This window comes from Ambystoma mexicanum, chromosome 6q (genome assembly GCF_040938575.1).
Source record: "Ambystoma mexicanum isolate Mex_15411 chromosome 6q, UKY_AmexF1_1, whole genome shotgun sequence".
Taxonomy (NCBI): Eukaryota; Metazoa; Chordata; class Amphibia; order Caudata; family Ambystomatidae; genus Ambystoma; species Ambystoma mexicanum.
In genome coordinates, this window is record NC_090937.1 from 1,040,925,902 (window position 1) to 1,040,946,035 (window position 20,134).

The 20,134-nt window shown below is 43.7% G+C and overlaps 1 protein-coding gene across 2 annotated transcripts in view; it reads left to right on the forward strand.

Annotated features, from left to right (window-relative positions):
- Positions 1-20,134, forward strand: part of MTMR7 (myotubularin related protein 7) — a 591,157-nt gene that overhangs the window by 118,768 nt on the left and 452,255 nt on the right. The window lies entirely within an intron of this gene.

Genomic DNA, 20,134 nt, shown 5'->3' on the forward strand with positions numbered 1-20,134 from the left:
CAATGTGTTTTCGGGCAATGCGTTTTCGGTCATATGCCACCTAACATTGTGAGCAATCCTTGGATATCGTCCCTTCTCCCATACTGGCGGATCTTTCTCATGGGGCCAGCGCGGTGCAGCAACAGTCTAATAATCCTCATGGGGGTGGTGTACATTGGGAGGATCACATGCGGAGGGAAAACGTTAATGGAATGAGGCATGACACATTAGGCAGAACACAGTATTTACCCACCCCTTCACAACCTCCCTCACCCTCTTACCCCATAGAAGATCCTGTAGCCCCCTACACTTCCATGTCCCTGTTTAAGGAAGACCCTTCTACTTCCTTAACAAGTAATGGGATGAGGAAGAGTAGGGACTACCCATGTGAATCCTGTAGAGAAACGGAGACGAGAAAGAGCATCAGTACCTCAGTGAATCATGGCAGTCAGGATACTGCAACAAGGTAGATGCGGAATACGCCAAAGAACCATCACGTGCAGTCTAGTCAGTGTGGCCAATTAATCCCAATGGCTTCTTTAAAAGGAAAGCGCAGAATAGCCCTCCCTGGAGGAACTTCAAAGTTAAACGAAGCTGGAGAAGAATGGACCGGGATGTTGCGTAAGGGAAAGCAGTCCAGAGACGTTCTGTTGTCAAACAGACACGAAGGAGAAGCAGAAGAAGAAACTCCATACAAACCGGGAGGTCATAGAGAGTGGAAAGTAGTAGTTCAGCCACTAGGAGAAACGCTGCCCCTGCAGAGTCGCTGCATACCAAAGGCATGCAAACCACACAGCTGATGGCCAGCAACCGAAGAGTCCCAACAACACCGCAGACCAGAGACAAAAGGTACACAGGAGGCAGGGGAGATGCAGAGGGCCCAAGCCAGTGGGATATATGGGGTAAAAACACAGACAGGCTCCACATATAGGGTCTGGGACTCAGGGGCAAGAACAATATTGGACTGCAAAGGCATCAAGAGTGATCATCAGTCACAGTACCTGGCAGGACAGTATACCAAGTGGACCACAAATAAAGGCAGGATATGCAAGTCTGGGACCTGCTCCCAGGAGTCCAAAGCAAAGCATTGAGAGTGCTCCTCTTATTCACAGTACCTGGCAGGAGAGTACACCAGGTAGACCACCCGAAATAGCAGAATATGCTACTCTGGGATTCACACCCATAAAGCAGTATTAAGGCATCGAGAGTGCTCCTCTTAGTCGTAGTACCTGACAGGAGAGTACAACAGGTAGATAGACTACCTGAAGCAGCAGAATATGTGAGTCTGAGACTTGCACCCATAAAACAGTACCAAAGCATCAAGAGTTTTCAAAATCGTCATGGCACCTGGCAGGAGAGTGTACCAAAAGTAACAAGCAGAGATGTAGTTGTTCATCATTTCAATACCTGGCAGTGAGGCTACCCAGATAACCCATCAAAAAAGAAAGTGAAGAAGCGGGAGAACACAAATATCTCTTCTTCAGCACGGTTGTGAAAGAGAAGAATACACCAGAGGAAGGGAGTCATCCCCTATACTTGTTGCAAACAGTGAGAGAGCCAGAGAAACAGGAACCCTTTCTCTGGTAAAACGTGTTAAGAACTGGCAAGATGGACCTCCTTGAGACATTGTCCTTATTTGAAAATAGATGTTGGGGGACAGATGTAGGTTTGACACGATGGTGGACTTTTATGATTTGGTGGACATTCTGACAACCCTTAGTTTATTAGTTGAGGCATGGAAACCTCTCTTGGTAATAGGGATAGATAGGGTTTTCCTCTTCTTTTCATGATGATAAAAGTCTATAACCAAAAGCATGCAACCTTTGTGTCAGTCCATTACTTCTGTATCCTTACAGCATGTTTGATTTTTCTCTTTAAATGATTGACTGCACAACATATTTATACTGAGATTTGTTTCACTCTGTGATGTGTTGGGCATATCAATAAATGTGCTATTTCTACAATGTGCTGAACAGCTTCAGATGCACCCTAGCCGCCATGTATTTATTATGCAATGTTGTTAGTATATACCAGAATACCAGATTAGGGGGAAGTTGCAAGTCTATATGAGATAATGTGTGCAAGTCCTCGTATTTAAGATCAAATACTAGATTGTTTGCTGGATGTGAACCTGCTAAATGTGATGGGAAGCTTATAAAAATATTTTGGTGGTAAATTGGCCTGCTAAAACACGTTGCACCACATGATGGCTATGATTTTTCACACTTTTAGTGGGTTCTCCCAGTGCTTCTGCTTCCAGTGCTTACCTATGTGCACAGAACAGTACGGTGGCATCCCACTGCACAACACCGGCATCCACCGGCGCGTTAGGAGACAGTGCTGTGTTCTTGCATAATGTCTGTGTTGGCGGCACTGTAACTAATGCCGCCGGCAACTGGGGGACCTAGTACTTGCATACATGTAATTTTTCAGCAGTCATCGGCTATGGCAAATCTACAGCACGTGAGAAGGAGGTGTAGTAATCCATAACACGAGGACTCAAGTGAAGCCTGCGGCGTACCGCACATGCGCCACAGCCAGTTTGACAAGCTGCTCGTTTGAAACCAGTTACTGCTTATTTGCTGTTTGAAAAATATTCAGGAATAGATGTATTTAAGATTAATAAAAATCAAGCATTTCGAAAGATTATTGAAATTACGTCTCCAGTCTGAGCATATCATATCAACGTACTTTTAATAGGATGGATGTGACTTGTACGCTTGATGACAATAACATATTTGAGTAGAAGGGGCGAAGTAATGATGTGGTGATTTATGATTTCATTTAGAAGTGCATTTCTCTGTGTAAATTGCCTGCAAATGAGGGTGTGGGGGGTTCATGTTTTTTGTAATTGTATGGGGAGGTCAGGGCAGCTTCTTATCTGAATAGGAAAGCAATGTGCGGTGGTGGCTGCCTCTAAAAATAATAAATGTAGTCGCTCATCCAGTCAGCCACTGTGTCTGAGAGGAAGTACCTAGATCTGAAATGGCAGTATATGGGGTTGTGGGAGCTTTATTTTGTATACTGCATGTTCATAGTTTGTCTTGCCATGCAGAATGCGTATGTCTATAAATTATGCGTGCAAGATACCATATTTCTCGTTTGCAGGAGTCACTTGCAGCTGGGCAAAAGGCCAAAAAGACCATCCTTCATGCAGCCATGACCACATTAGCCATTAACTAAGGGCCCCTGTTGCACAGTTTATAACCACACTAATGACATCACTAATTATATCATACATGACATGACTGATCAATAATTACTGATTAAGTAAGTTAGAATATTTTTGTTGACCTCTTTTGATACTTATTTTATTATACTTAACAATAACAAGATGGCATGGAACATTACACTGATAAAGAAGTATGATATGATTACATGTGGAGTACTTATCAACTTATAAAGTTTAAAATATATAGCGCTCTACAAATTATTTGAATTTCATGTATTTGCGAACAAGTACAATACTTAATTTCAGGGAAAGTACCTGATTCTGGTTAATCTATTTCAGTTATTTTAAATATAATATAATAAGTATATGAAGTAGTAAAAAACAAAATAAGAATAGATAAAAGTAGAAACATGTTTAATAGTAAGTGTTATGAAAATGGTCAATGTAAACATTTAAATTTACAATTTGCCTTACTGTTATACATTACTTGAACACATTCTTTTCTATATGGCATGGTATATAAAAAATAAAAATCAGATACAAAGAAAGTACCTCCCACGTTTGCATTGTGATAATATATGATCTAAGATAATATATAATCTTAGTTTGGTTAATTTAAAAAAAAAAATCAGTAACTTAGAATACATAATTACAATTATAGAAAAGAAATGTAGATTAGGCAAGAAGTATTTAACTATGGAAATAGCAATGGTATCAATATCTGTAGTCATTTCTTTTGAAAATAAAGTATGAATTTGTATACCAGTATGAGATTACCTTCCAAAGTACATACATACTTACATAGTATTCTTATTTGTAATAATGTCTGTATGTACATTCAATTGTATACTGCACGTAACAGTTAAAGAAATAAGGTCATAATACATTGTACTGTGTCAGTATGAAATATGCACTATGTTATGTTAAAAAACAGTGTTCATATTTCAAAATGTAATTCATCAAACCAGTGATGTAATGCATGATGTAACTGGTGATGTAATCAGTGATGTAATTAGTGATGCCATCAGTGATGTCATCAGTGTAGTCATGGAAATGCGATTGCTGAATTTCAGGGGTTTTGTTGCGTTAAATATAATCACCTTAACACTCTCCTAACCAAGGTTTCTTTTCACTGAATATCAAGGCTTTTGTTATACTATCATTTCTTCAGGGCCCACTAGCCATGGCCTCTGGCTGTGGACAATGTTTATGTTGCACCAATAGGTTTCTACGTGGCCCACTAGTGTGAAGGCATCATGAAGGAAGACACAGACAACAGATTCACTGCAATAGAGCTTTTATTTCTCAAATGTCATAATGGAGTAAGGCCTAAATTTCCCTAAACTAAGGTGGGATTTCCTTACCTAAAGAAACTAAGGATAGTCAGTGGCGTACAACTTAAAAGTCTGTCTGTGACAAAACCTATGCTTGTCCTCACAACTAAATCTATACAATATGTAGGGATGTCAGCAACCAGTGTTCAAAGTAAAGTTCAGATCTTTTCCGAGCTCCTTGTTTGGTTTCAGTTTATTCTTTCTCAGATTCAAAACAGTTCTACAAAAAGGTCTTGGAGTTCCCTTCCACAGGTTCAACCAGGTTCCAAACAACTTCGGGGTTCAACACAGTTCACAGTTCAACTTTGTCAGCTTTCAGTATGAATATGATATGGCATTTGTAATGTGCCTATACACATGTGTTTCAAGGTGCGATGAGGCAAGGAAGGGAGAACAGAAGGAGGACAGAGACAGCGATCTTACTAGGCCAAGTGATATTGAGATCGTGCAAGTGCAGGGGAGGTGGGAGGAGAAAAGTGGCAGGGGAAACGGGAGGGGACAGTGCTGTACATGGGATCAAAACAATAAACGAAGTGCGGCCAGCAGGTGGCAGGTGCAAGGGTAAGTGCAGACAGCAGGTGTCCAAAAGTGCAGGTATGGGGACTGTAGGGTTACAGATACAGACCCAAGTGCAAGGGTTGCCGAGAGGCAGTGCAGGTGTGCGACTGGGCTGGTAGGAACCTGGGTCAGAGGGTAGCCAGGTGACCAGTGCAGTATCAGACAGGAGATCAGCAGGGGAGAGGAAGAGAGAAGGCAGAAGTTAAAGAGGAGGGTCTTGAGGTGCTCCCAGAACAGGAGATGGTTCTCCTTGAGTTTTGGAGAGACAGGGAGGCCTTTCCAGAGGGAGGCCCCAGCCGAAGAAGATCTACCACCATCTTGTTGCATGGAGAAGTGACTGACCCTGAGGGAGTTGGAGGTGGAGGAGCGAAAAGCTCGAGTAGGAAGGTATTTACTAAGAGAGAGTTGGAGGTATTGAGGAACCAGGCCCCAGAAGGTCTTGTGAACAATGCAGAGAGTCTTGAACTTAATCCTTGCAGCCACCGGCAGCCAATGCAGAGATTTCACTGTTGGAGAGATACGATCCCTGGTCTTGAGGCCAATGACGAGTCTCGTAGTCCAGTTCTGGATGAGATGCAGAGGGCAGAGAGTAGAAGCAGGCAGATTTAGAAAGAGGCTGTTGCAGTGCTCCAGCCTAGAGAGAACCAGAGCTCTAGACACTGTGAATTTCTGGGGGAAGGAGAGGAAAGGAAGAGTGCCATTGGTAGTTTGACTTCTTAGAGACATCAGAGATGTGAGGAGAAAAGGAGAGTGTGGAGTCGAAGATGACCATGAGGTTCTTAGCCTCACAGGTGGGAGCTTTCAGCCTTCCTCATCATTCACTTCCAGAATTATGAACAACTTCAATCTCCTTGTTTTCCTTGGGTCACACCAATTCAGGGTTACTTTGTCTAGGCGCAGTTGGTGGACCATGTGGTCCACCCATCACAAGTCACGCAATGGATAACCCATGGCACTTTATGATGTTCACTGATTCTCATAGAACTACTTTGCAAGCATGTGTTTCCTTTCTGCACTTGTGTCAGTAGTCCGTTTTTGCGCTCTTGTTTCTTCTTGGCAGTCTCTTGCCTTTGCCAATACAAGCCTCTCATACACTTCACTTTGCTTGGTTCACTCCTTGCTATCACCTTGTTTTGACACTAACCAATAGTGCTTCTTATTTGCCTTTCACGTGTTTCACCAATTGTCATTACTGGTTTTCACTTAGCTTTTCACTTTCACATTGTTCATAAATGCTTTTTCTTTAATTTCACTCTGTTCTAAAAACACATAAGTTTCTCTCCATTCGTGTTATTTTTATTTCACTTGTGCATAACTTTCCTTTGGTAATTCTCTCATCACTTAATGTCCATTGGGTCTCCAGACCCATCCATTATATGCTTTCACTTATTCAGCCCTTTCTTTGGCCCATATTTAGCCCCCGCAGCACCCTGGTACGAGTGATTTTTCCTTGTCATTGGTATGCGGCAGCTCCTCCGGGTGCTTGCGCGATCCTCTTCTGCTTTTGCTCGCTCCCCTCTCTCAGACCGGGAGCACCGGTGATCCGCATTTGCCTCCTCTGGACGACCTTGCTCCTGCTGGGGACGCACAGCTCAGAGCTCTGCAGGGGTCTGGACTCTCGCGGCTCTCTCCAACCTCAGTGTCCTTCCCATTCTCCTGCAGCCACCAGCGTCCTTTTCACTGGTTTCTCTGCTCCAGTCCGCTCCATGGTGTCCTGGCCTTCCAGGCGGTCTCTGTCTCTCGTCTGGGTCTCTCCCTTTTATATGCACCTGTAGCCTCTTAAGAGGTTGCAGGTGCAAGTCCTTTGTCTGACTACAATCAACTCTATTATTGGGACATGCTTGACTTTCTAAGTGGTGTATATAGGTGGAAGTGTGCATTCCTCCTAGTCACCTCTACCATGTCCCAGTCTTCAAGCGACCTGAATGGGATGTGTGTGGAATATGTGACAATGGTGAAGAGTGGTAATACCCTATGAAGGTTGGGGGAGGGGAGGGTGTATTTTGACCGGGTGAAAGGAGGGTACCATGCCTCACCTAAAGGCACCTTTCCTCCACTCCCCAAGGTTCCTCCACGCAGGTGATCCTCCCCCGCATATCCACCCCCAGGGTCGGGATCCAAAAGTGATCTTGCCTGGCTGCCTGAAGTTCTAAGGGGGGTAGATGGGAGGATGCCCATAGGTTCCTCACACTAGCTATGGCCAGTTTGGCCATGACTCCTGCATATATTGCACCAATAGGTTTCTTTGGGACTCTATAGCCATTGCCTTTGGCCATGGCCACTGTACATGTTGAACCAATGGGTTTCATTGGGGCCCACAAGCAATGCACAGAGATCCATTACCCCCTGCCTAGGAGATGTTATCACTGCAGCTGTATAATTCCTTTTTTTGTTTTTCACTCTCCCCATTCCCACAGGATTCGCCTGATATTCCCCTGATAATAGCAACAAACTACAAATACAGTGCAGTTAAATTACCCATGCCCGTGGGTTATCTCTGTCCTCACAGGCACTCAGAAAGTGCCCCTCCTCTTTCCATGGTTGCTCCATTCCCCTCAATTGCTTTTTAGCTCCCTGGCCATCTCCTGGCCATTGCCCCCTTTGGTTTGTGTGACGCATTTTTGTTCTTTGAGGTGAACTTGAATGAAATGCAAGTGCTGAATTTCAAGGGTTTTGCTATACCTTAGTTTCCTTAGACCCAACTAGCCGTGGCCTTTGGCTGTGGCCTCTGCACATATTCTACCAATAGTTTTTTTTGTTGGGCCTGCTAGCCATGGCCACTGGCCATGTCAAACCGTTACTTTGTTACCCAACACTCATTGCCTTCTGCCCAGGAGATGTAGGCACCACAGTTATTAAACCTTTTATTTCTGCGATAACTGCACAGAAATAATTTCCAGTAATAATTTCCAATAATAGAAATTCCTGCGGTAGAGTAGAAGTTTGTCGATTCCTGCGATAACAGGAAAAACTGCTCAGAATAAATATCTTCCATGTCCTCACAGGCACTCAACATGTGATTCTTTTTTTCAGGTTCCCTCAATCCATTCAATTGCTTTTTCCCTCCCTAATCTTCTCCCATTACCCCCTATCACTCATTGATTCGTGAGACACACATTTCTTTCTGAGCACTTCTTGTAGCATTTCTGCTGTAATCTTTAGATTCCTGTGGTCTTCTCCTGATAAACCAAACATTTCCTACCTGTAACTGGCTCCCCAATCTACCCCTAAATACTCAACTTCACATGGTGTCTTCTTTCCCACTCCCAACCTCTAGCCTGATGTGATTGCTATTGCTATTTATATAGCGCCCCCCTCCAGGCCATCCTAGCGCTGTGGTTCAAAACAATCAGTGTTTCCATAGGAGTGACTTCATAAACAGAAGAGTTTAGAGTCTTTTTCTGAAGTCGAGAACATTATTAGACTCTGTAAATTCGTAGGGGAGTTCATTCCAAAGTTTGATGGCATCCTTTTTCCTCCTCTCAATAGCGTTTTGAGGTCCTTCATATGTGGCTTCTCCGAGAAATTTTCGCTGAAATTATTCACTCTCGAGCAAACAGGTGGCTTTTCATTCCTGAAAAGTCTCACAGCCTCTACTGTAAAGCACCAAGGCTGATGTGTATATAAAGGTTTTTACGGAACTGGGGGCCACCCCCATGTCTGTCGAATATTATAAAAACTACTGGATGGATTCACCCAAACCAGTCCAGGAAATTAAGTCAATGCTTTGTGCCCAAATTGTTTCTTGTTTAGTCCAAATCTGCCCAGCATTTTTCGTGCTACGGCTGTTCAAACCTGCACTTTCTCTCTATGGGAAAATGAATGGGCTGAATACTGAAACTGTGGTGATTTTCATTTGTATAACTTTATCCCCCCAAAATCTACAGTTTAGGGTGTGGGGGGTTGTATGACAGACTTTCTGTTTTGAAAATGTCATCCAAATCATCCAGCAAGCCAAAGGTTATCAGCAATAGAATTTGGGGGGGAAATGGCTGCCTCTCAGCCTCTCTGGGGCAAAGCACATTGGGATATAAAGCTATAATTTTGGGAGAAAGGGCACCCCCTTCTCCATCAAAAAACTACTGGACACAATAACACCCCAGACCCCGACCACCAACACAAAACCCCGCATCCACGCCCGGAAATCGAGTAAACGTTTTATGCCCATGTTTGTTTCGTACCTGGTCTAATTCCGTCCAGCTTTTTGGGCTGTGCACTTGAGCAACAATTTGACTTTTTCTCTTTAGGAAAATGAATGAGGACGAGGGCGAAAGAGTGTTTAAAAAATCTTTTTAAATAACTTCTTTATTTTTTAACAGATCTTTCCCAAAATGTGTAGTCTGGGGTGTGGTTCGTGACAACAATTTGGTTTGCAACATTTCAGCCAAATGTGTCAATCGAGTCAAACGTTATTAGCAATTCATTTTTCAAATTTCCTGTGGAACTTGATACTCACTTTAACTATAGTACAGCGATTTTCGCACTATGTTTAATATTTCAATAAATGACTGAACAAGCACACACATTTATATCGTGCATTTCTTTCTGTGGCAGCATGTCGTGGGTGTTTTCGTATACTCTTGTCCAGTATTCTCCCCACAAATAATTGGGGCATACTGAAAACCATCAGCTGTTTATATTGCGCAAAGACACATTATCAACAATGGTGGCGGGGGGGGGGGGTGGGGGTGGTTAGTATGAGATCATTGCTGCAGAGGTCTTTCAGGTTTTTCCATCCCATGAGTTTTATAAACCGGCCTTTACCAGCACTGGTATCATTGTGTGCCCGAGCCCAGATGGCCCTTTTGTTCGCCAGTGATGCCTGTGCATGCTATGGAGCCATCATGTATCTGCAGGCTGTATTGAATGATCAGAAGAAACCTAGTGGAGAAAGGCCAGAGTTTCGTAAGCTGTATGTCTGGGATGATTTGGTGACACAATACTGGTGATGTGTGAAACGGAAATTTGCGGTAATTAAAGAGTGATATGTCTAAATGGCACTTTCATTTACAGTATATTGATTAATGTAAACAGATTTCGAAGCAGATTTTAAAAAGTGTGTTTTCATAGGCTGTAGTCAAGATACTGTCGGTATAAATGCAACAGTAGACCTACTGGGAAGAGAGCACTCCCGTGATTTACAACTTGCCCAAGGATTCCTAGTGGCACTATACATGTTTAAATCTATCAGGAACTTACAGCTCTTTCATGGGTCAATTGAGGATGCATATGAGAAAAACAGCCATACATGTGAGGTTATGAATGATTATATAGTGACTGTGCTGTGCAAATGATTACGCTATTGGGGCTTTTTCAGGCTACACTTGGCATATGACAGCCAAAACGAATTGGCGTTACCAATGCTCCTACTGGTGCCACTTCCCTTAGAAGGAAATCTCATGTTTTCTCACAGACTAAAATATCATCTATGCGCCGTGTTGATCGTCCTCCTCGTGTTTCAACAAAATGGAATGTTGGGTGTTGCCTCACGTTATATAGCGCAAAGAAGTGCACTTCTCAACTTCCAGTCCCCAGCTGCATTGTGTCCAATGTCATTTGCCTTTTGGTCTGCTTTTACCTTCATTGAAATGTGACTGCAAAAAGCTTGAACGACCTTACAATGGCGCAAAACTGGGTTGCTGCCTTATATTCAGGCCTCAGGAAGCTGTGCTTTATGTTGATCTTTCCCAGCTCTGATGGTTGTTTTCAGAGGGGTAATGGGGAGAGTGCTGATGATTGATACACTTTGGAAGTTCTGTCTCCAGATAATTAATCTTTCTAATTGTTGGCTTACTGTCTCATTTGCAACAGCTCACATCTGCTTCCTCCAGATACAGCCGGTTTGGGCTTTGTTTAAAAGCTAAAATGTCTCTGTGTATCAGAGAGAGCACATCTCGGTTCCCCACCACACATGGCATTTTTCCTCTGACATCCTTAACAGACCATGTCTTCCACGGATTAAACAAAGCACCGTTCACAGACGCGTGGTGGCGATGCATAAACACAAAACGAGGAATAAGTGCATCTCTGGTGATTGAGGGCCTCGCGACAGACCGGCCCATGGTCTTAAGTGACTTCTAGAGTTTTTATAATCTTTTCCAATGTAAGTGGTCTTGTATAGCGCCATTTTGACACTTTTTGCTGGCCTTGCGGATTGTGGCTCGTTCAGAAAAAGAGGGGGACATTTTTGGGACATTTGTAGAGGCAGATGCGAAACCTGTGGTGTTAATGGAGGTCAGAAGTACCCCGTTCCTGTGTGCCAATGGGTTTGGCAGAGAGACATCCATCAGGAAGAACCTACAGTGCTTTCAGTCAGTTAGCTGCTCATATGGGAGAGTGTGATAAGGCAAAAGAGACAGTTTAGTCAAGGCTCAATTAGTGATGGTATGGTAACCGCTAGACCTGTGGTGCCCATCTGTTGGGGATTTATTCTTGTAGTGTAAGGTGCATGATTGAAGATTCCTTTTGCTCTGTGAGGGCCATTCCCCTCTTCATCCAATTAACCTACTCCCCTGTAAGATCGCCTGCCGTCTATTTCACTATCTCACATTGCCACTGTTTTCTCTGTGCCTCTGTTTCTCTTTCCATGTGTCTCAAATAGATACTGTGACGAATCTGGTCAATGTGTTCCTTCTCCCCAGAGGGGGAGCCACCTCCTGTGAGATTAGGGAGGTGATCCCACTCCCACATGCCCTCCCTAGGGGTCTGGGCATGTGGGACCTCACTGGGAGTGGCTCCCATCTTGGGGACAAGGACTCCCAGTCTGATAAGGACCTCCCTGACTGGACTATATGCTCTGCCTACATGGGAATTTGAAAAACTGGATGGTCTCATGTTTTGACTACAACTACAAGTGATCCTCCTTCCACCCTGTTGGCTTCAGATAATGCTGGGTTTCATCGGAACACCATTGTCAAGGAAGGGCACACCCTTTTTGGTTGTGTTGAGGTACTTAAACACAGGAAGAACTGTCAGTGGAGGGGGTTCTCTGATGAAGGGTGGAGAATGATCCCTATACAGAGGCAATCCTCTGTGGAGGGGATGTCCTGGAGGGATGTAGCCACGCTAGACCGTGGAGCAGACGGGTGGAAAGAGGGCCTAATGCTAGCAGTCCGACCATGAAGCCAGTTTGGGGGAAGAGGCGGAATGGGGAAGTACCCGTTACCTCTGGTGGTGCGACCACAGGAAAGCGTGGTGGGCCTGGGGCCCAGTAATCAATGCCGAAATCAGTTTGGTGGCAAGAGCACAAATCCCCAAGCTCAATGCATAAAGGAAGCTAGCTGCCGAGAGAAGCAGCAACAGGGAAGCGAGTGCCCCCAAGGAGAGTATACCAGTGAGAGGTACCAATACTGTGAGTCATGGATGAGAAAGCCTGCAAGGTTTTGGGAGCCTGAGAAACCAGAAAGGGCAAGTGGCCCATGTGAAATTGAACAAGAGGAGGATCAATACTGTGAGTCAAGGCTGGGAAAACCTACGAGGTTTCGGGAGCCTGAGAAACCCGAATAGACAAGCGTCCTTGTGAATCAGTAGGAATGAGAGACGAACACTTTCCATCCAGCCTGGGAAAGCTGACGAGGTTATGGGAACCTGAGAAACCAGAGTAGACACGTACCATATGTAAAGCATGAAGATTGAGATTGAGCAAGTCTGCCAGAGAGCCAAAGGACTTTGGGGTGTCCAAGATCCATAGACATGTTACCAAGAGACTTGTGTTCAAAGTAAACTGTATGGAGGATCTGTTCTGTTGAACAACAAACTGTCAGAAAGACATTAACTGTTGTACCACATTGAAGAACTTCCTCCAGGTGTTGGGCCAGGCAGCAGTCTATGGCAGAGGTCTTGTCCTGGTCTCCTTTTTTCGTTTCGTTTTCTAAATAGGACCAGTTAGTTGGTTAGGATTTTTACAGAGGATTTTTCTTTTGGACTTTGATGTGCACCCTTAGTTTTAGTTTCTTTACGTAGGGAACTCCCCTTATAGAAATGGGGCTAGCTAGGAGGTTTTTTTCATTTTAAATAAACAAACCTTGAACATGTCAGTACCTCAGATTGATATTTTGTATCGTCATGGTGTGGAGTCTGAATACCCCCTTCTGCAAGGCCAAAAAATGTATGAGGTCCGTATGTAGCCTACCTAATGTCCCAAGCCAGCATGCCATCAGTGTTTCTGTGGACTCGTCTGATAACTCGGGCAACTGATTCTGCTTGCTATGTAGTTGTTATAAGTATATGCCAGACACCTGTGCACTACATCTGTATTAAGATGTTAAAAAAGAGTTTAAAAAAATGAGTGTCAGTACCTCATCCGCCTCCTTCTTTCTCCATGTGCAACAAAACCAGCATCTGTGAGTTGGCAGTCTGGAAACTCCACTGATTACCATAAACTGCATGCTAGGGCTATAGGAGGCAAGAACCTTTTGTTCAGAGAAAGGGCTGCTTGAAATTTGAGAACCGGAAGCCACCATTTGACCTTTCTTAGCATGTTGCTTGGCAGGTTGAGAGATGCCTGAAACCCCACTCTGTCATTCTTAAGTACTGTGGTCTGGCTTGCTAGGATTTCTGCCCACAGGCCAGCTCATGCAGTTTGTCAGGCAGTTGGGAGCAGGGTCCAGAATCCATGCTAGCTTCTCCCAGATGTCTACCCTAATATCTCCCACAAGCCCCAAACTCTTCTCCCACGGGGCACACGGTTTCCAGGCCAACATTAAATACCTCCACCTGCAACAACCACAACTCACCAGGTGTTTAGGCCACATCTGGACTTTGGTTTTAGATTGATGCTGCAATCCTGCAGGGGATGTTTCATGAGGAAACACGGAGCAGAAAAGAGAGAAGGTGAAGTGTGAATTCCTCATAGATCCCCAGGAAGCTGGGCGCAGCATCCTTTGGCCTTTTGTGGATTCAGCCGCTGCAAAAAGGTGAAGAGCAGCATGTTGGCAATGACAGAAAAGGTGTGGGGTAGGGGTTTGGATGGATAGTCCAATAGTACCTCAATCTCAAGTTTGCAGTCACTCTGGCCCATTGGTAAGGATCTATGAAGGAGTTCCTTACATGGCTTCGTGGAACAGTTAAATGAGTAAACAAGGGCACACCCAGGCCTGCTTTATTCATCCAGCTCGTAAGGGTTGTTCTCCCATGTCCATACAAAAAGCTGCCCCCAAAGGTGCACCTCCCGGCTCGTGTGCATGTGTGTTTCGATGCATGGCTTGTCAAGTAAGACTGCCACAAAGCAAAGGTTGGGGTTGGCACCCAGGGTTGCTCTGGGTGGCAGGAAAGCAAAGTGATGGGTGGAGCATAAATGATTGGAAGATTTCCTAGACCGACAACATCAGGTGATTGAGCCAAACTGAACCGGGGAACCAATCTGGGGATATCAGGCCCCCTGTATCAGCCTCTAGTGGCAGTCCTAAAGGGAAACTGCTATGGAAACGTTTATTTTAAAACATTGAAATAATTACCAGTGGCAACTTGAAGAGCACAATTAGATGTATAAATAACATTAACCCAAAAATGAGTCCTCCGTTTGGCTTGGAGGGTGGAGGGGGGGTCACCATTCCCACTGTCTTTCATGGAGCCGATGCTCTTGAGTGTAAACATGAGTCACTCGTGCTGCCGCAACATATCAATAATGGACTTGTATATAGGAAACATTTTTACCACTCTGTAGTGCAATGATACAATTCTGAAATTGACTAATTCACAAGTAGCACATGTACTGTATATTTTTCAAAGATATCTTGACCCTCTTTCCACTTGTATTTCTTTATTTTTTTTTTCCTTTTTTATTCTGTCTTGTTTTATTTCTTTACTACTTTTTCCTCCCAGGATTTTATTATTCTATTCTTTTCCAGTTGTCCCATCTTTCATCTCTCGTTCTTTTTCTTTTCTTCATTTTTTCCTTTCTATCTTTCCTCTTCATTTTATCTTTACATAACCTTCTTAGCAATGTACTTTTCATTCACTTTCCTTCTTTTCATTGAATCCTCCTGTTCTATCCCTCACATTTTTTCCACTAATCCTTCTGTCCATTCTTCATTCTTTCATTCCTTCCATATTTTTGTACTTTCCGCCTGTCCTTCATTCTTAATTTCTTTTTCTTCTTACAAGGTATCCTCTTCTTCTTCCTTCCTACTTTACTTTGTTCTTACTTTCCATCTCTTTTCATATAAATGTACTCACATTTTCCCCTCCTTCTTTCCTCTTTAATTTCATGCCGTCTTGTCTTTTGTTCATTCCTTCATTCTTTATATTTCCTTATATCACCCATTCCATTTTTCATTCATTATTTACATTTTGTTCCATAGTACCTTTTCATTGTCTTTTTCTCCCTTTCCTGTTTTAATTTTTTTCTTTTTTGCCCTTTCATTTTGTTATCTTTCCTTCATTCCTTTCTTTCTCTTTCCACCTTTCATTCATTCTGCTCATTTATTTTCTTCTGTCAGCTAGGAAACAGCACTAAGTGTAATTATCTACAAATTATGTATTTTGACACTCCTAATCATATTCCATCATACTCAGCCATGTCCAAGATGTAGTTGGAGCATCTGAGACAGCCACTGTGTGGCTATCGTTTCTCTGAGTAATAGAACATCACAGAGACTGGTTCTCTGATCAGAATAGTGACATATGGAAAACCCCAATGAGCTTGTAGTTTTCAAATTAAATTCAATATCTACATAAAGCCTCTCCACAACATTTTGTGGAAGTTGTGAGTAGAATTCCAACATTATTAAATTACAAGGATTCTGTAACAGTGCGATTGATAATCTGGCAGAAGTGACAAACCTCACGTCGTCTCACTCCTCCATGAGTGCTTTATTTGGGATATGGTGCGATGTCCCGGAGCGAAGACTCAGATAATTTTTTTACGCGGGGTGCCGAATTGCTCAAGCGCTGTATAATGAAGAAGTGGAAAAATGTGGGCCCACCACTAGGAAAAGACTGGCTTACCGATTTGACATGGGCGGAGGACTGGAGGAGGAGTTTGTAAGTACATTGCCAAATACATCCAAGCCCAATGATATCTGGTGTGGATATAGTGTGTACTTAGCCCAGATCCAGCCCACATAAACACATATGTGTTTTAAATAGTGATCACACGTTACTAAGTCTAGATGTCCTGTAGTTCTATCCCCATTGTATACTGCTTCTGAATTGTACATGAAATATGCTGATGACCTGCACAGGGCCGATACTTGTATTGTAGTCTAACACAATATGGTTTTGTTGATTGAGCAATGTCCACTCCTGTCTGCTAAGGCGAAGTAAAGTAAAAAAAAAAAGAATTCCAACATTATTATTTTAATTATTAGGGTATTTTGTACCTCATACTTAGCTGCAGAATGCCTCTGCGTGCCTTACAAGACATTGTGGGAAGCACACAGTGATCAAAGCAGAGGTACAAGGGAGCAGCGAGCTAACTACGGGGCAGGGAGATGGCAGGAACTTGGAAGAAAGGGACGTACAAGCACCCAGGAGACGAAACTGGGGGGAGCAGATCACCCACTCTCAGGTTAAGTGGGAAGTGGAGGTTGTTAGTGGACCTACGTGCCTGTAGATGATCCAGCAGGATTTGAAGGTGAAACGTACTTGGAGTGGGAGCCAGTGCAGTTTGATGAGAGTTGGGGTGATGTGGTCGAATTTGTGGAAATTACACTGATGACACACAAGTCATCTTTAACCTTGAAGGAGATCCCAAACTTAACCAAGGCAGAATTCAGTTGACTTTTCAGTATGCTGACCAACGGATGTCTGTGATTTGGCTTGGACCCTGGCTCACAAACAAGACTGACATCTTCTTGGTAAGCCCTTCCTTTTCTCTTCGAAATATGTTTGAGATGTATCCGGAGTTTCTCCTGTAGGGAATATAATCAAACCATCAATGTCAGCTAAAACCCTAGGCCTTCTGTGTCCCTCGCACTAAGTAACGCCCAGATGCCACTAACTTTCAACTTATGTTACTTAGATAGATTATACATTTTCTTTTCACTGTGCCACTTTGGTCGGAGCTATGATGGGCACAAGGTTAGGTTATTGTAATTCTATTTATGCTGGAGCCATGGCATGCCTCTATACATTGCCTACAATGTCTTCAAAATACAGCTGCACGCATAGTTACTAACTCTGAAAAAATGCACACGTCACCTATATTGAGACCATTGCACTGGCTGCCAATAAGAGCTAGAATGTCCTTTTAAATTATCACTGTGGTCCTATATAGCCATGCCCCCATCTATCTAAAAAAAAAACATTTCAAATGGCATTCCTCCCCTCTCACGCAGAGAGCCTCTACTAGGAATGCTATGAACCTAGGCTGTGGTGCTAAAAGGCTTCTGGAAGATCCAGGAATGACCTGGATGCAAAACTGTCTAATAGTCGCCCGGTCAATCTGTGTAGTAGAGGAGATCTCTAGGATTGAGCTGGTTCTAGAACCTGACTATTTTGTTCCCCTCCATTTTATTATGCTGATTTTCCTTTATAATCCTCATACTCGTATGTTTATCATTCTTTCTTTTGATGTATTTGACTTCCAGACAAAGGGAGGCCAACCTTACTTCCAGTCTATAAACAATATGAGCAGAGTAATCTTGCATCAGCCCTTCCTACGACTGGTAGCAACGTATTTGCACTGTTCCAAACTGCAATAAGATGAAGTCTGGAAGTATTATCTCTGAAGGAGGCCCAATAGGTTTGCACTAGTTACTATCCCTCTTTTCCTCCTCATTGTATGGAAATATTTTCTCAGTATTTTTATGTGGAAGGGTAGGTGCTCCACTAAACCAGCAAATACCATCAGACGGTCTCTATGAACTGTCGCTGGGGCGAAAATTGAAAACCAAAACTAAAAATGAACACTTGTGTGTTGCTTCCACTGTGTATATTGGGAGCGTCTCATGTTATTTAATGCCAGATGTGCGAAACTTGAAAGTGTCTCACCCATTAATCACTGGGTATCTGTCATCCAGGTGGCCAGGACATGGCCATCGCTATTGGATCCAGTTTCTGGGGGTGGACCAGTGTGAGAGGATCACCTGGATGGGGTCCTCGGTTTGTGGAAGTGGGACACCGATGGGTGAGACCCGCTACTCCCTTCCTTATAACACCTTTTCCCCATCCTACCACGTAGGATATTCAGAAGCTCTATGCCCCTCCCCCTTTTCCAACATGAACACTTTCCTACACCGTGACAGACAACAGACTAACAACATAGCCTTTTACCTGACATGTCCCAACACAAGGGTCAGGCAGAGTCAGGCAATTGACAATAACTACTCACACCTGATGGCCCTTTGCCTTCCCCACTGGGATAAAAGGCGGAGCACCAGAACACACTTGGAGCAAGGCCGAACGCACAAGGAAGCAGCTATTCCGGACCCGCAGTTCAAATGGAGGAGAAAGGCGGCAACACATGGAGGGACGACGAGGAGGGAATTGCTCTTGCCCTTTTCAACTCAGACCTGCAAAGCCTCTGAAAGGGCAATCGTAAGACCGGGAAGTCTAGCTGGCATGTGGTGTGACAGGTGTCAACAGCACACAGGGCCCTCCTGTGCTGATAGCCAAAGCAGGGAGACGCACTTGCCGCCGTGGTGCCGTCCTTGACTCCCAAGAAAAGAAACTCAAACAGTTCAGCACAGTGGGTGAATCAGAGAAGACTGATAGCAAACCGGGTTGTGCTGGGCCCAAGGTTGCAGGCAGCAACATTGTTTGAACAAAGAACTTGAATATTGGAACTTTAAAGAACCCCTAGTGAAGGTCCAGAGGCACAGTGGTCTGGCACCACGTGGGCGCTCATTCGAAGGACTCTGACTGGGGCATTTTTGGGTTTCTTTGTTGAACTACGAGAACCAAGAGGCCGGTGTGCAGTGTCAAAGTACAGTGTCAAAGTGGTCCTATGAGGTACTAGGAGGGTCGAGCAAAACCCCTCGTACACTCGAAAGTCTTTGACTCATTGAGGAAAACCGAGCATATGTGAAATTGGCAAATGTGAACCCGATTGAGGGATGTAAACAGTGAAATACCTGTGAACATTGTGGCGACAAGTGTGAACCCGGCTGAGGGATGCACATAGTGGATAGTTGTTTAAAAAGACATTGAGACTTTTGAATGTTACATTTTGAGTGAAAGGCTGTAGTGAATCCGACTGAGGGAGGCTAACACTGAGAAGGATCAAAGCACGTTGAGGGGTCCAAAGGCAAAGAGTAATCACCCAATGTGAAGTTATTTGAAGACACGTTTGTTTGTTGTTTATGGTCCATCAAGCCTTCTAAGGCAAGAGACTTGGCCCCAGAAGCTCCTGGTAATGTTGAAAGGAACTGCACGAGACCCAGCAGTGTGGACCCAGCAGTGTGCTGTGCTCAAGTGTCCCGTGCTAAAAACGTGGGGATGGAGACCCCAGCCTTACCATCCTGACTTATTTGGTGAACACTGCTATCTTTTCTTGTGAACATTATCCCACACTATTTTGTAACTTAGAGGTAAGGATTGGCAATAGTTTGTTTTACTATAGGCCCTTTTTATTTGACAAGATGCCACTAGGACTGCCTTATTATTATTTGATGCTTGCCCACATCTTAGATTTAGGTTTAGATTAGGCGTTTATTTCACCCATTATAAAGTTTGATAAACACCCTTAAACTGTGATCACTTGTCTGTTTTTACTCTTGCCACCATGAGTTCCTTACAAAGAGCACTTCATTCAGACACTCTCCCACAATACCAATAAAGGCTGTCGAAAAGACCAATGAAAATCTCTCCCAACAGTTTCTCAAGATGTTGTAATAGTGACCATTACATGATGCATCACAAAATGTTTTTTAATACTGAAATGAGAGCAAGAAAGAGGTGAACACAAAATAGGTCTACAATAGATGCACAATATACTGGACTCTGGAGGTCCGGTTCACAGGATTTATTTACCCAAGTCAAATAAATTTAGCAATGAAAGAAAAGTGATGATCTCAAAATGGTGTCTCGGTGGCTCCCATTGGTGTTTCTGATTTCATAGGGATTTCCTAACTGCATTGCCTGTCTCTGCTTACTCTACTAGCGAAATGGATACATGTAGATTTGCCTTCTGGTTACTGCGGGTGGGGGG